Here is a 13,517-nt window from a genome sequence, read left to right on the forward strand (position 1 = left end):
TACAGAAGACTGGCAAGCTGTCTGGCAGGCAGGTCGGCTGTCAGATTGGCCAGCTGGCCGGCTGGCTGGCAGGCTGGCTGGCTGACAAGATGGTTGGCTGGCTGGCTGGCACCATGGCAGGCAGGGAGTCTGGCAAGCTGGGTGGCTGGTAGGATCATAGGCTGGCAGGCAGAATGGCAAGCTGGCTGGCAGACTGGCAGGCTGGCAGGCAGGCAGGCTGGAAGGCTGGCAAGCTGGATGGATGGCTGTCAGGCTGTCAGGATGGCAGGCGGGCTGGCTTGCTGGCGAGTAGGTATGAAGTCTGACAAGCTGGCTGGCTGGCAGGCTGGTAGGCTGACAGGCAGGATGTCAGGCAGACTGGCAAGATGGTAGTTTGGCTGGCTGGCAGGCTGGCAGGATATCAGGAAGGCAGTCTGGATGCAGGCTGCCAAGCTGGCTGGTTGGCTGGCAGTAGGGCTAGCTGGCTGGCAGGCAGTCAGGCTAGCCAGCAGTCTGACAGGCTGTCTGGTTAGGTGGCAGGCAGGTAGGCTGGCAGGCAGGCAGGCAAGTTGGCTGACAGACTGGCAGGATGGCAGTCAGGCATTCTGGAATGCAGTTTGGCTGGCTGACTGGAAGAATGGCTAGCTGGCTGGCAGGCTGGGAAGCTGGCTGGATGGCATGCTGGCAGACAGGCTGGCAGGCTGGCAAGCATTCTGGCTGACTGGCTGGCAGGCATGCTGATGGCAGGCTGGCAGGCAGCCTGGCTGGATGACAAGATGGCTAGCTGGCTGGCAGGCTGACAAGGTTCATAAGCTGGCTGTCTGGTTGGCAGGCAGACTGGCAATCTGGCTGGCAGACTAGCTAGGTGGCAGACTGGCAGACTGGTTGGCAGGCTGATAGCTTTTTGGCAGGCTGGCAGGCAGTCTGGCTGGCAGCCCGGCAGGGCTCACAAGCTGGCAGGCATAATGGCAAGCTGGCTAGCAGGTTGGCTGGATAGCTGGCAGAATGGCAGGACGGCAGGCAGGATGGCTGGCAGGCTGGCAGGCAGTTTGATTGGTGTGACAGTATGGATCAGATTATTGAACCCAACAACCTGTTCCCTGCAAGAAATACATTTTAACAGTCAGAGTGAACACAGATTCAAAGTGGAAGCTTGAAAAAGTAAACTCAGAAAAGTGAGGGTGGCCATACTAGTATCAAGCAGCATAAGCTTCAATGGATCAAAAAAGGATATGTACATTATGAAGAAGTCACATTATAAACACATATGCACCAAATTGAGACCAGAAAAAATACTTAAACAACTGCTAAGAGATTTGAAGACATTGATATCAATACAATAGTAGTAATCAAACATCTGCCCAAAAAGAAAAGCCCAGGCCCAGATGGTTTTCCTAATGTATTTTTTTAAATCTTTCAAGAGCTACTACCAATCCTAGCCAAGCTCTTCCATGAAATTGAAAAAACGGGAACACTACCAAACAGCTTTTATGAAGCCAACATCACCTTGATACCAAAACCAGACAGAGACGCTGCCAAAAAAAGAAAATTACAGACCAATAACCCTGATGAATGCTGATGCAAAGAGCATCAACAAAATCCTGGCAAATAGGATCCAATGCATCATTAAGAAGATCATACAATATGACCAAGTAGGTTTCATCCCAGGAATGCAAGGATGGTTTAACATCAGTAAATCTATTAACATCATACATAACATCAACAAGAAAAATAAAAATCACATGATCATAATAATACATGCAGAGAAAGCATTTGATAAGGTCCAACACCCATTCTTGATCAAAACTCTCAGCAAGATGGGAATGGAAGGAACCTTTCTCAATCTAGTTAAGGCCATCTACCACAAGCCAATGGCAAATATTATCCTCAATGGAGAAAAATAAAAGCCTTTCCTCTAAATTCTGTTTCAAGACAAGGCTGTCCGCTCTCACCACTCCTCTTCAACATAGTACTGGAAGTTCTTGCTATAGCGATCAGGCAAGCAAAAGATATCAAGGGAACCCAGATAGGAAAGGAAGAAGTCAAGCTCTCATTGTTTGCAGATGACATGATACTCTATGTAGAAAACCCTAAAGACTCTACCAAAAAGCTTCTAGAAACAATAGATTCATATAGCAAGGTGGCAGGCTACAAAATCAACCTACAGAAATCAATGGCCTTTTTATTCACCAATAATGATAGGGAAGAGATGGAAGTCAGGAAGGCAATCTCATTCACAATAGTGCCACACAAACTCAAATATCTTGGAGTCAACTTGACCAAAGACATGAAGGACCTATACAAAGATCTATAAAGCCCTGCTCCAAGAAATAAGAGAGGACACACGGAAATGAAAACACTTGCCCTACGCATGGTTTAGCAGGATTAACATCATTAAAATGACAATACTTCCCAAAGCATTATACAGATTTAATGAGATCCCATAATAAATACCCATGACATTCTTCAAAGAAGTGGATCAAACACTTATGAAGTTCATCTGGAACAATAAACACCCTCGAATAGCTAAAGTACTCCTAGGGAAAAGGAAAATGGGAGGCATTACTTTCCCCATCTTTAAACTGTACTACAAAGCAATAGTTATCAAAACAGCATGGTATTGGAATAAAGACAGACCCTCAAATCAGTGGAATAGGCTTGAATTCTCAGAGAACATTGCCCAGACATACAATTACCTAATTTTTGACAAAGGAGCAAGAAATCCTAAGTGGAGCAGGGAAAATCTCTTCAACAAGTGGTGCTGGCAGAACTGGTTAGCCACTTGCAAAAAAGCAAACATAGACCCCCAGTTAACATCATGTACGAAGGTAAAATCCAAATGAATTAAAGACCTTGATATCAGACCAGATACCATAAGGTATATAGAACAACACATGGGTAAAACACTCCATGACATTGAGACTAAAGGCATCTTCAAGGAGGAAACTGCATTTTCCAAACAAGTGGAAGTAGAAATTAACAGATGGGAATACATTAAACTGAGAAGCTTCTGTACCTCAAAAGAAATAGTGCCCAGGATACAAGAGTCACCCACTGAGTGGGAGAAACTATTCACCCAACACCCTTCAGATAAGGGGCTAATATCCAAAATGTACAGGGCACTGACAGAACTTGACAAGAAAAAAACATCTAATCCCATCAAAAAATGGGGAGAAGAAATGAACAGACACTGATAAAAAAAGAAATACAAATGACCAAAAGGCACATGAAAAAATGCTCCTCATCACTAATCATCAGGGAGATGCAAATCAAAACAACGATGAGATACCACCTCACACAGCAGAGACTGGCGCACATCACAAAGAACGAGAATAATCAGTGCTGAAGGGGATGTGGAGAGAAAGTAACTCTTATTCACTGCTGGTGGGAATGCCGTCTAGTACAGCCTCTATGGAAAGGGATATGGAGGTTCCTTCAAAATCTGGAAATTGAGCTCCCATTCGATCCAGCTATTCCACTCCTAGGGATATACCCTAAGAACACAAGAATACAATACAAAAACCGCTTCCTCACACCTATATTTATTGCAGCACTATTCACAATAGCCAGGCTCTGGAAACAACCAAGATGCCCTTCAACAGACGAATGGCTAAAGAAACTGTGGTACATATACACAATGGAATATTATGCAGCCGTCAGGAGAGATGAAGTCATGACATTTTCCTATACATGGATGTACATGGAATCTATCATGCTGAGTGAAATAAGTCAGAAGGAGAGAGAGAGAGAGACACAGAATAGTCTCACTCATCTATGGGTTTTAAGAAAAATAAAAGTCGTTTTTGTAACAATCCTCAGAGACAATGAGAGGAGGGCTGGAACACCAGCTCACTCCATGAAGCTCACCGCAAAGAGTGGTGAGTACAGCTATAGAAATAACTACACAGAGAACTACCATAATCAAGTGAATGAATGAGGGAACTGGAAAGCCTGTCTGGAGTACAGGTGGGGGTGTGGTGGGATGGAGGGAGATTTGGGACATTGGTGGCAGGAATGTTGCACTGGTGAAGGGGGTATTCTTTACATGACTGAAACCTAATCACAATCATTTATGTAATCAAGATATTCAAATAAAGTGAAAAAAAGAATTTATAAACAAGTACATAGAATGAAAAACTGTTGAAATAAAGGTCTGATCATAGAAAATAAATAAATACTGCGGCTGAAAGGTTGTTCGTAGTAGGTTTTAAAAGACGAAGTTATACGTGATTGAGTTAATGTCATCCAACATACAGGAACCTTCACCAGTGGCATTTCCCACCACCAATGTCAACAGTTTCCCTCTCTCCCTCCCCAATACCCTCTTCTCTCCCACCCATTCTCCCCTGCCTGTTTTAGGGCACGCATTTTACTTCACTCTCTGATCTTTTCTGACACTCTCTTTTCTTTCCTGACAGTAGTGACACTTTGCACTACTGTTTATGAAGGAGTGTCATCCAATTCTCTTTATCCCCTTTCAGCGCCAAGTTCTTGTCCAGAGTGGTCAGTTCCAAATATCACTTTCATAGTAGACCATTCTCTACACTAACTGCACTCTTTGCTAATTGTGGCAAGCTTACTACTATGGACTGCTAGATCCTCCAGTGTGGGGAGGATATCCAGAGAAAATAGAAATGAGGACCAGAAGGTTGCTGTCTCTTGTCCCTTCTATTCAATACAGTACTGGAAGTTCTTGCCATAGCAATTACATGAGAAAACTTATCAAGGGCATCCAAAATGGAAAGGAAGAAGTCAAGCTCTCACTTTTTGCAGGTGATATGATACTAAGAAAAATTCTAAATACTCTACAAAAAGCTTCAAGAAGCAATACATTTATATAGTAAAGTGAGGGCTAGAAAACCAATATGCAAAAGTCCCTGACTTTCATATATACAAATAATGAAGGAAAAGGAAGAATTTTTTAAAATCCATTCACAGTTGTACCTCCAATATCAAGTACCTTGAAATCCACTTAATGAAAGAGGTAAAAGACCTATACATATACTAAGAAAACTAAAATTCATATAGAAGTAATTCCCCTGCAACCCCCCACACTCATTAGCTAAAGAAATCCTTGGGGAAATGCGAGTCATCAATTTCTGTAATTTCTAATCCTACTACAAAGCATTACTAATTAAAACAGCATGGTATTGAAATAAAGAGATGCCTTCAGATCAATGGAATAGAATTGATTATCCTGAGACTGATGCTTAAGTTAGGTGGATTTTCAAGACCGTTCAGGACTCCTTCTGAGGTGGAGCAAAGAAAGCCTCTTCAACACTGGTGACAAGAAAACTGATCAGCTACTTGCAAAAAGGTGAACTCAGACCTCCCTTTAAAGCCATGAACAAAAGCCAAATCAAAATGGCTTAAAGACCTTGATATCAGATCTGAGACCTTAAGTTACAAAAAAGGAAATGTAGACAGAACTTTTGACTTGAAGCTAAACACCACTGATTATAATTTATTTCATGTGAACAATCTATATTCTATCATCTTACGCTAGCTGTAAAGCTAGTAATGGATAAACTAAGAATTTGGAAATCATAATAAAAATCAAATAATAAAATCTACATCTTAGAGTTGGATTTCTGGAACAATAAATAAAAATCTGTTTCAAACTTTCTATTCTGATATCTTCTAGGTAGTTATGTAAAGCAGTATTCTCAACCTATTTTTCTGATTATGGCCCTTTCTGATCTTTTATCCTTCCCATACCACCTGACTGTTAAACCCGTTGGCTCCTAACTCTCATATCATGTCCCTTCATTTCCGTGATTTCCACTAAAGAGAAGTAGAATTAACTGGTGATTCATGGTAGCCATATGGCACTTGGATAAGTATGCTAAATTAGAGGGCACTCATAAGGCATGTTTGAAAAAGAAGTGCCATAAGATCAACCTTTTATTTATTTATTTATTTATTTATTTAATTATTTTTGGTTTTTGGATCACACCCGGCAGCATTCAGGGTTTACTCCTGGCATTCTATGCTCAGAAATTGCTCCTGACAGTTACAGGGGACCATATGGGACGCCAGTATTCAAAACAGTCCTTCTGCATGCAAGGCAAACACCCTATCTCCATGCTATCTCCCCGGCCCCTAAAAGATCAACCTTAACATCTGGAATGACAAGGTCTTAAGTTTATAATTGTATCAATGGATGAACGACTTTAGCATTGAACACGAAAACTAGCACTTGAAAGTAGCTAGGTTAAATACCTAAAGAGGAAAGTTGAGAAGAGTGGTAGAATAGAAGTGTGCAGAATGGTTAGCTACCAAATATCAACCACTATTCTGTTAATACTTTTGCCTAGTAGTACCTTTACCCTAGAACTCCAAATATCTGATTTTATTTATGTCCTTGAAAAAACGTTTGTATTTTTCAACCACTCAGCCATTCTGAAGCCCTATGCCCAGAGATCTCTACTGGCAGAGCTCAGGGGACCAGTGTGGGGCTAGGGTTGGCCACATGCAAGACAAGTGACCTACGCAATGTGCTATTGCTCCACAACCTAAATTTATTAGTTTAGATATGGTTACAGTAGTGTTTAAGTTTATGGTACTTATGCAGTTACTGTACATGACCCGCACCAAATACAACAACCCCTACACCTATCCCTATATTCGCTCTTATTCAACAATTCTCCACCTGCTCATTCCTCTGACACGTGGTTTTATCACATACTGTTATATCCTGTGCTAGCCATGTCTTCTAGATCCCCACATATATTCTTCATGTGTTACTTCTAGTCAATATGATCTTTTGGTTTCCCTCCCCCAGAAACAAAGCATTCTAAGGTCTGTATTCCAGCATCAAAAGTTTATTACCAATATTGTCCATATCCTTGATTTAGTTTCTATGTGCCACAGATGAGTCATCTCATCCTGTATTTGTATTTCTGTCTCTGGCTTATTTCACTCAGCAAGATATACTCCAGTTACATCCAAGCTGCTATGAACTGTATGAGTTCATTTTTTAGTTTGGATTGAATAGTATTCCACTGTGTATATAGACCACAATTTATTTATCCACTTATTTGCTGTTGGATATTGAGTTGCTTCAATATTCTGGTTATAATGATAAGATTTTCAATGAGCACAGATGTATACTTATTTTTCCAAATTGCTTTATGTTTGGGGTTGCTGCCTAAAAGTTAGACAGCTGAGTCAAATGGGAGTGCCATTTTTTTGAGATATACCCATTTTTTCCATAAAGGCTGGACCAAATGACATTTCAATCAGCAGTGAATGATCCCTTTTCTACTTTAGTCCCACTAACAATTTTTCCAGTTGTTTGATATGTGTCATACTAATTGGTGCATTTCTATTTGTACTTTCCTGATAATAAGTGATAAATACTTATTAATATTTTAATTGGCCAACTATATATTGTTTTTGTGAAAGTGTCTACTTCTATTTTTCCATTTTGGGTTAACACACCTAGCTGTGATCTGGCTTACTCCTGACTTTTAGTTCAGGGATCTTTCCTGATCTGCTCAATAGACTATATGGGGTACCAGGTTTAAACCCATGTCAGCCACATGCAAGGCCAGTGCCTTATCCAGCTGTGTATTATTCTCTTTTGTAGATGTTCAAGTTTTCTTATTCACTTATCTGTTCTTGGGCACTTGACTTGTTTCCAGATTCTGGCTATTGTGAATAATGCTGCAGTAAACATCAGAGTACTAAGGGCTTTTCTGCACTTTGGTTTTGGCCCCTTAGGGTATAGTCCCAAGAGGAGGTATTGCAGGATCCTATGGAAATAAGCTGATTTTTAACCAATTTGGCTTCAAAATAATCTGCATGAATTTTGGTAAACCAGGGGCAGGAGTGGTGGTGCAGGCAGTAAGGTGTCTGCTTTGCCTGCACTAGCTTAGGATGGACAGCAGTTCGATCCCCTGGCTTTCCACGTGGTTCCCAAGCCAGGAGCGATTTCTAAGTGCATAGCCAGGAGTAACCCCTGAGCATCACCAGGGGTGGCCCCAAAACAAAACAAAATAACAAAAGACTTGGTAAAGCCTCTCCTCAGGTCATTCAGGGAACTTAAACTTGTCATCCAGATCTATCCAAAAACCCCTTATTCTGTAATTCGGTGTGGAATGAAAAGACAACTTGGTCAATGTGGACTCTAGCTACTGTGCTCTAGGTATTTTTTAAAGACATGCCCTCCATACTTATTTAGAATATAAGGTTGGAAACAGTAATAGAGATTATATGAGTGTCTTCTGCAAAGAACTGTCTCCAGGGTTCTTTTGAAGGACTTGTACATGTCACAAGCCTCAGAACCACCAAGGAGTCTGTTTGCTGTTTGCAGTCATCTCTTCCCGGGTCTCACAGGTCAGAGAACAGGGTGGTCTAATTGACTGCATCAATATGTGGCTTTTATTGCATTGTAATTCTAAAATGAACGAAACCTTGTTTTTAGAATAAATGGATAGAGTTTAAGGTGCTGCTAATAACAAAAGTGAAAGACTATTGTTTCACTCATGAAATGTTAGTAAGAAAAGACATAAGCCCCCCAAAACAGCCTCTAAATATCATTTCTGGTTTTGTTAAAATATATTGTGGTTACTAGTGGGAAATGGAGGGTAAGAGAGGGGTGGTAGAGTTAGAATTGAAAGCAGTAATTCTGACATACTTTTATATTAAGGCTTATCTTGAAATTATAGTAGTGAAAAGCAATTAAAGAAGGAAAATAGAAACAACCTCCCTCCAAGGATATGTCTATTAGAACTGAAGTGATATTTAAGTACTAATGTATTTTTCTCACTAAGTCTTCAAAATAATTTTTTTTCTTTCTTGGATTTTGGGCCATACCCAGTGACCCTCAGTGGTTACTCATGGCTATGCATTCATTAATTGCTCCTGGCTCAGGGAACCATATGGGACACCAGGGATCAAACCGTGGTCCATTCTGGGACAGCCACGTGCAAGGCAAACACCCTACCTATTGGGTGCCATCACTCAAAGTAATTCTTGTATTTATTAGTGAAAATTGCAAACAAACATATTGGGATGTAAAATCAACGCACACACCTGATCTCCAACCCCAGGGAAAGTAGCATCGTGCATGAAATAACACAAACCAGGATGAGGGTTCAACATGTGTAGGTGAAATAAAAACGTCACTGAGAGGCCGGAGTGTTGGCGCAGGACTCAAGCGTCTGCCTTGCATGCACTAGCCCAGGACAGACCATGGTTCGATCCCCCTGTGTCCCATATGATCCCCCAAGCCAAGAACGATTTCTAAGCACATAGCCAGGAGTAACTCCTAAGCATCACCAGGTGTGGCCCCCCCAAAAAAAGAAAAGAAAATGTCACTGGAAGGCCTTACCAGCAGATTAACAGCTGCTGAAAACAGAAACACTGAGGTGGAAGATAAGGTGCACAACACATCCAGACAATAGCAGTAGCTGTTAAAATAAACAAACAGCACATGGGAAACTTCCTCAAAATAAGTGGGAGGGGGGTAATAGAAAAATGGATTATTTCAACAAGAAAACAACATAAAAGCCAGTGGGGCCCAGAAATCCTGGAAGCTAATCCCTATGAAGAAGCAACAAAGACATCATTGCTGAGAAGTTCCCAGGGATGAAGAGTACATATACCTGTATCCTGGATTCCTGAAGAGTACCAGCTAAGAGACCCAAATAAAAACACTGCAAGTCGCAATAATGGAAATCGTAGAGGTAGAATACTGAAATAATTAAGACCAAGAATGAAAATAATATACAAAGGCTTATCCTTAAGATGTACAGCAGAATTATCACAAGCAACTCGTGAGTCGGAAGGCAGCGGTGGGATAGAGTGGAAAGCTAAATGAAATGAACACCTTATCCAGGATACTTCACACAGCTAGACACTCATTTAAGATTGAGTGAAGTATACGCCGTTCCATGTATAAAGAACAGCTCAGAAAATTTAAAACTAAAATACCAACTTTCAAAGAACTAAACGTGAGTACAAGGCAAGAAAAATCACACAAACACCCACACAATACATATAGAAAAACAGCATACAATTTCATGACAGACAACCACACTTCTCTTTGTTAAAGGACTAAATGCACTAAGTAATAGACACATGGTGGCAAAATGCACAAAACTGAAACCAACATTTTGCTGCCTGCACTAAACACATTTGATAGAGCAAACAGAATCTCAAACTTAAAGGTTGGAAGACATCCATCAAGCAATCAACTCAAAAGGCTGAGATGTGTATATATCAGACAGCATAGAATTCAGGTTTAAACATGTTATGAGACTAGAGGTTCTTCTTATAATAATCAAGGGATATGTACATCAGAATGATACCTCACTCCTAAACATATATGCACACGTGAGGGCCAAGAAAATTCTTAAAACAACTGAATAGAAATGAAAGAAGACATCAAAAGCAATGCAGTAGTTTTTGGAGACTTCAGCACTTCTGTCATCTCTTGATAGGTGAAACACGCTAAAAATATTGGATTTGAAGGAAGAAATGGAACAGGGAGATTAGTAAATACGTATATATATTATATCTATATATATATATCTTTATGTCTTAGGGCTTTCCTTCTCAAAAACACTGAATAAACCTTTTTATTATTTTATTTGTTAACTTTTGTTTGTTTTAGAGCCACACCAGTGGCTCTCAGGGGTTGCTCCTGGCTCTGCACTCAGAATTTACTATGGGCAGGCTCAAGGGACTATACGGAATGCCAAGGATTGAACCTAGGTCCCTCCCTGGTCAGCTGGATGTAAGGCAAATGCCCTACCATTGTGCTATTCTAGGTCCCCAAATACACCTTTTTAAAATTGCTTTATTTAAATACCATGCTTAGGAAATTGTTGAGTTAGGTTTCAGTCATACAATGTATACCAACATTCACCAGTGTCTACCATTATTCTCCCACCTTCTATCCCCACCCCCAGGCTTGCACTCAGGTAGGCAATTTACTTCTCTCTCACACTCTCTCTTTCTCTTTCCTTTTAAGCAGCATGGTTTGCACTATTGTTACTGATGGCATGCCTTTGCTGTTAGTTTCTCCACTTTCAGTACCGAGTTCTTGTCCAGAACGATCAATGCCACATACCACTGTCATAGTAGAACCTCCTCTACTCTAGCTACATTCACGGTTCTTTGTGGTGAGCTTTCTACCATGGGCCGTACCTCCTGACCTTATCTCTATTGTCTCTGGCTATTATTGCCATCATCTCTTGTTTTCCTTGTATCTCACAAGTGAGTGTGATTATTCTATATCTATCCCTTTGCTCTGGGTCATTTCACTCACCATAATAATCTAAATGTTCATCCTTGTAAGGCAAGTTCCATAACTTCATTTTTCCTATTGTATATATGTACCACCATTTCTTTGGCCACTTATCCATTGTTCAGCACCTGGGTTGTTTCCAGATTCTGGCTGTTGTAAGTAGAGTCTTTAGTTTCCTTTGAAAATAATTGCATTGTTTTAGTGAGAGTACACATGTACACATAGTTTTAACTCTTGGATTTCTAATTCCGCAATGAGTATATTATTTGTATTGGTGTCGTAATTATACAATCTACACATCTGGAAATCAGCAGGATACACCCCATGTAACTGTGCAATTTCCAGAGTGAAAGAAAGGGGGAAATATGGGAAAATGGAGCACACTTGTGAAAATAGTACAAGAAAAGTAAAATTCTTACGGAATTTAATAAATTTTCTTTTGAAAAGCTATTTTATGATGCATTAAAACACTTATTATTGAACACTGGCAATAAAGCCAAATTTTTGTAAATACTACTTTCATTTTTCAAATACTAGAAAGTAGTGCTCCCTGGTGGTCTTGATTCTCTCTCTCAAATATTAGAAACTAGAACAATATTTGAATTGAGTTCTATTCAGTTTCTGAGACTGATTATATATATTTCCTGAACACTTAAACTAACATATTACGTTAGCATATATTTAAGTAGCTGTCTCTTCAACTAGGCTATAAGCTACATGAGAAAAGGGTATTGTTCTTTATAAATGTACAAAATGCTAGTACAGAGTGGGTGCTTTATAAATATCTCTGGATCTATAGCCAAATAGTTCTAGCAAGCAGAAATGATTCATTATTTCTAAATTCAGTATTTTGTCTCCTTTAGTCAAAAGTGTGAATAGTGAAGTACACACTTTCTTTAAGATTTTGCTGTTGACAGTTTGATTTGGATCTTATTTTGGGGCCCTACCTCCCTCCCTCCCTGCATCCCTCCCTCCCTTTCTTTCTTCTTTCTTTTCAGGTTTTTGTGTCACACCTGGCAGTACTCAGGAGTTACTCCTAGCTTTTCATTTAGAAGTCGCTCCTGGCAAGCTCGGGGGACCATGTGGATGCAGGGATTTGAACCTGGGTCCATCCTGTGTTGGCCACGTGCAAGGGAAGCGCTTTAGAACTGTGCTATCGCTCTGGCTCCCAGGCTTTTATTTCTTAAAATAACTCCCTATGATATATTTTGGAAGAATTTACAAAGAAAATAAGTTTGTGCGGTTTGGGGCTGTGGCTTCAATGGCACCGTATCTCCCCTCTGAGCATGAGTGTAGTTTCAATTCTTGGCAGCACCCCACATTACCCAGGGAAATGTCAAGTGGCATGGCTGCTGTGATCTCAGGCACCACAAATGTGTGTGATTTCCAGGTCATCGTGTGAGCATGAGGTGTAGAGTTTCAATTCTTGGCACCACCCTTCGTTGCCCAGGGAAATCTCAAGTGACATGGCTGCTGTGATCTGAGGCACCACAAATGAGTGCGATTTGCAGGTCATCGCAACCAAGGATGAGTGAATACCACAACCAAGTGTGTAAAAGCCAAGGGAAGGGAATCATGAAAGGACAGAGGAAGTAAATGTGCATAGTACCCTCTTTGGGTACAAGTGGTTATAAAAGAATTAATGTCCTGGCAGTCAAAAGAAGTAACATTTAAAATAAATAACATGTATATAATATTTAATCCTTTCTCTAGTGAATATGAAGCTACCGAAGACAAAATCTAAAGTAATATTTTCCTCTTAATAAAAAAACATAAGGAAATTATTACAAAAGCATGAATCCTAATTATTTTTAAGAAATAATATATATTATCTTTTTGTGACCTATTTTTCTTGGCTTCAAACTACTATTTAAAGATCAATTCGGGCCCGGAGAGATAGCACAGTGGTGTTTGCCTTGCAAGCAGCCGATCCAGGACCAAAGGTGGTTGGTTCAAATCCCGGTGTCCCATATGGTCCCCCATGCCTGCCAGGAGCTATTTCTGAGCAGATAGCCAGGAGTAACCCCTGAGCACCGCCGGGTGTGACCAAAAAAAAAAAGATCAATTCAAAGTTTTTCCTGTTTCCCCAGGCAAGATCAAAACTTGGATTCTCGTTTCCCAAAAATGGTATAAATATTGAAACATAGAATCAATATTCAAGAATGTAAAACTAGGGACTGGAGCTGTGGTGGAAGCGGTAATGTGAGGTGTCTGGCCTTGGCTGCTCTAGCCTAGGACGAAGGAGGTTCGATTCCCTGGCCTCCCATCTGGTCCCCCAGTT

The 13,517-nt window shown here is 40.6% G+C and overlaps 1 non-coding gene across 1 annotated transcript; it reads right to left on the bottom strand.

Moving 5' to 3' along the window:
- Positions 1–8,215: 8,215 nt before the first annotated feature.
- On the bottom strand, positions 8,216–8,351 carry LOC125999648 (small nucleolar RNA SNORA70). The gene has a single exon (XR_007492152.1). It is a non-coding gene; the product is annotated as a small nucleolar RNA SNORA70 (small nucleolar RNA).
- Positions 8,352–13,517: the final 5,166 nt, after the last annotated feature.

The sequence above is a fragment of the Suncus etruscus genome, chromosome X (genome assembly GCF_024139225.1).
Source record: "Suncus etruscus isolate mSunEtr1 chromosome X, mSunEtr1.pri.cur, whole genome shotgun sequence".
NCBI lineage: Eukaryota > Metazoa > Chordata > Mammalia > Eulipotyphla > Soricidae > Suncus > Suncus etruscus.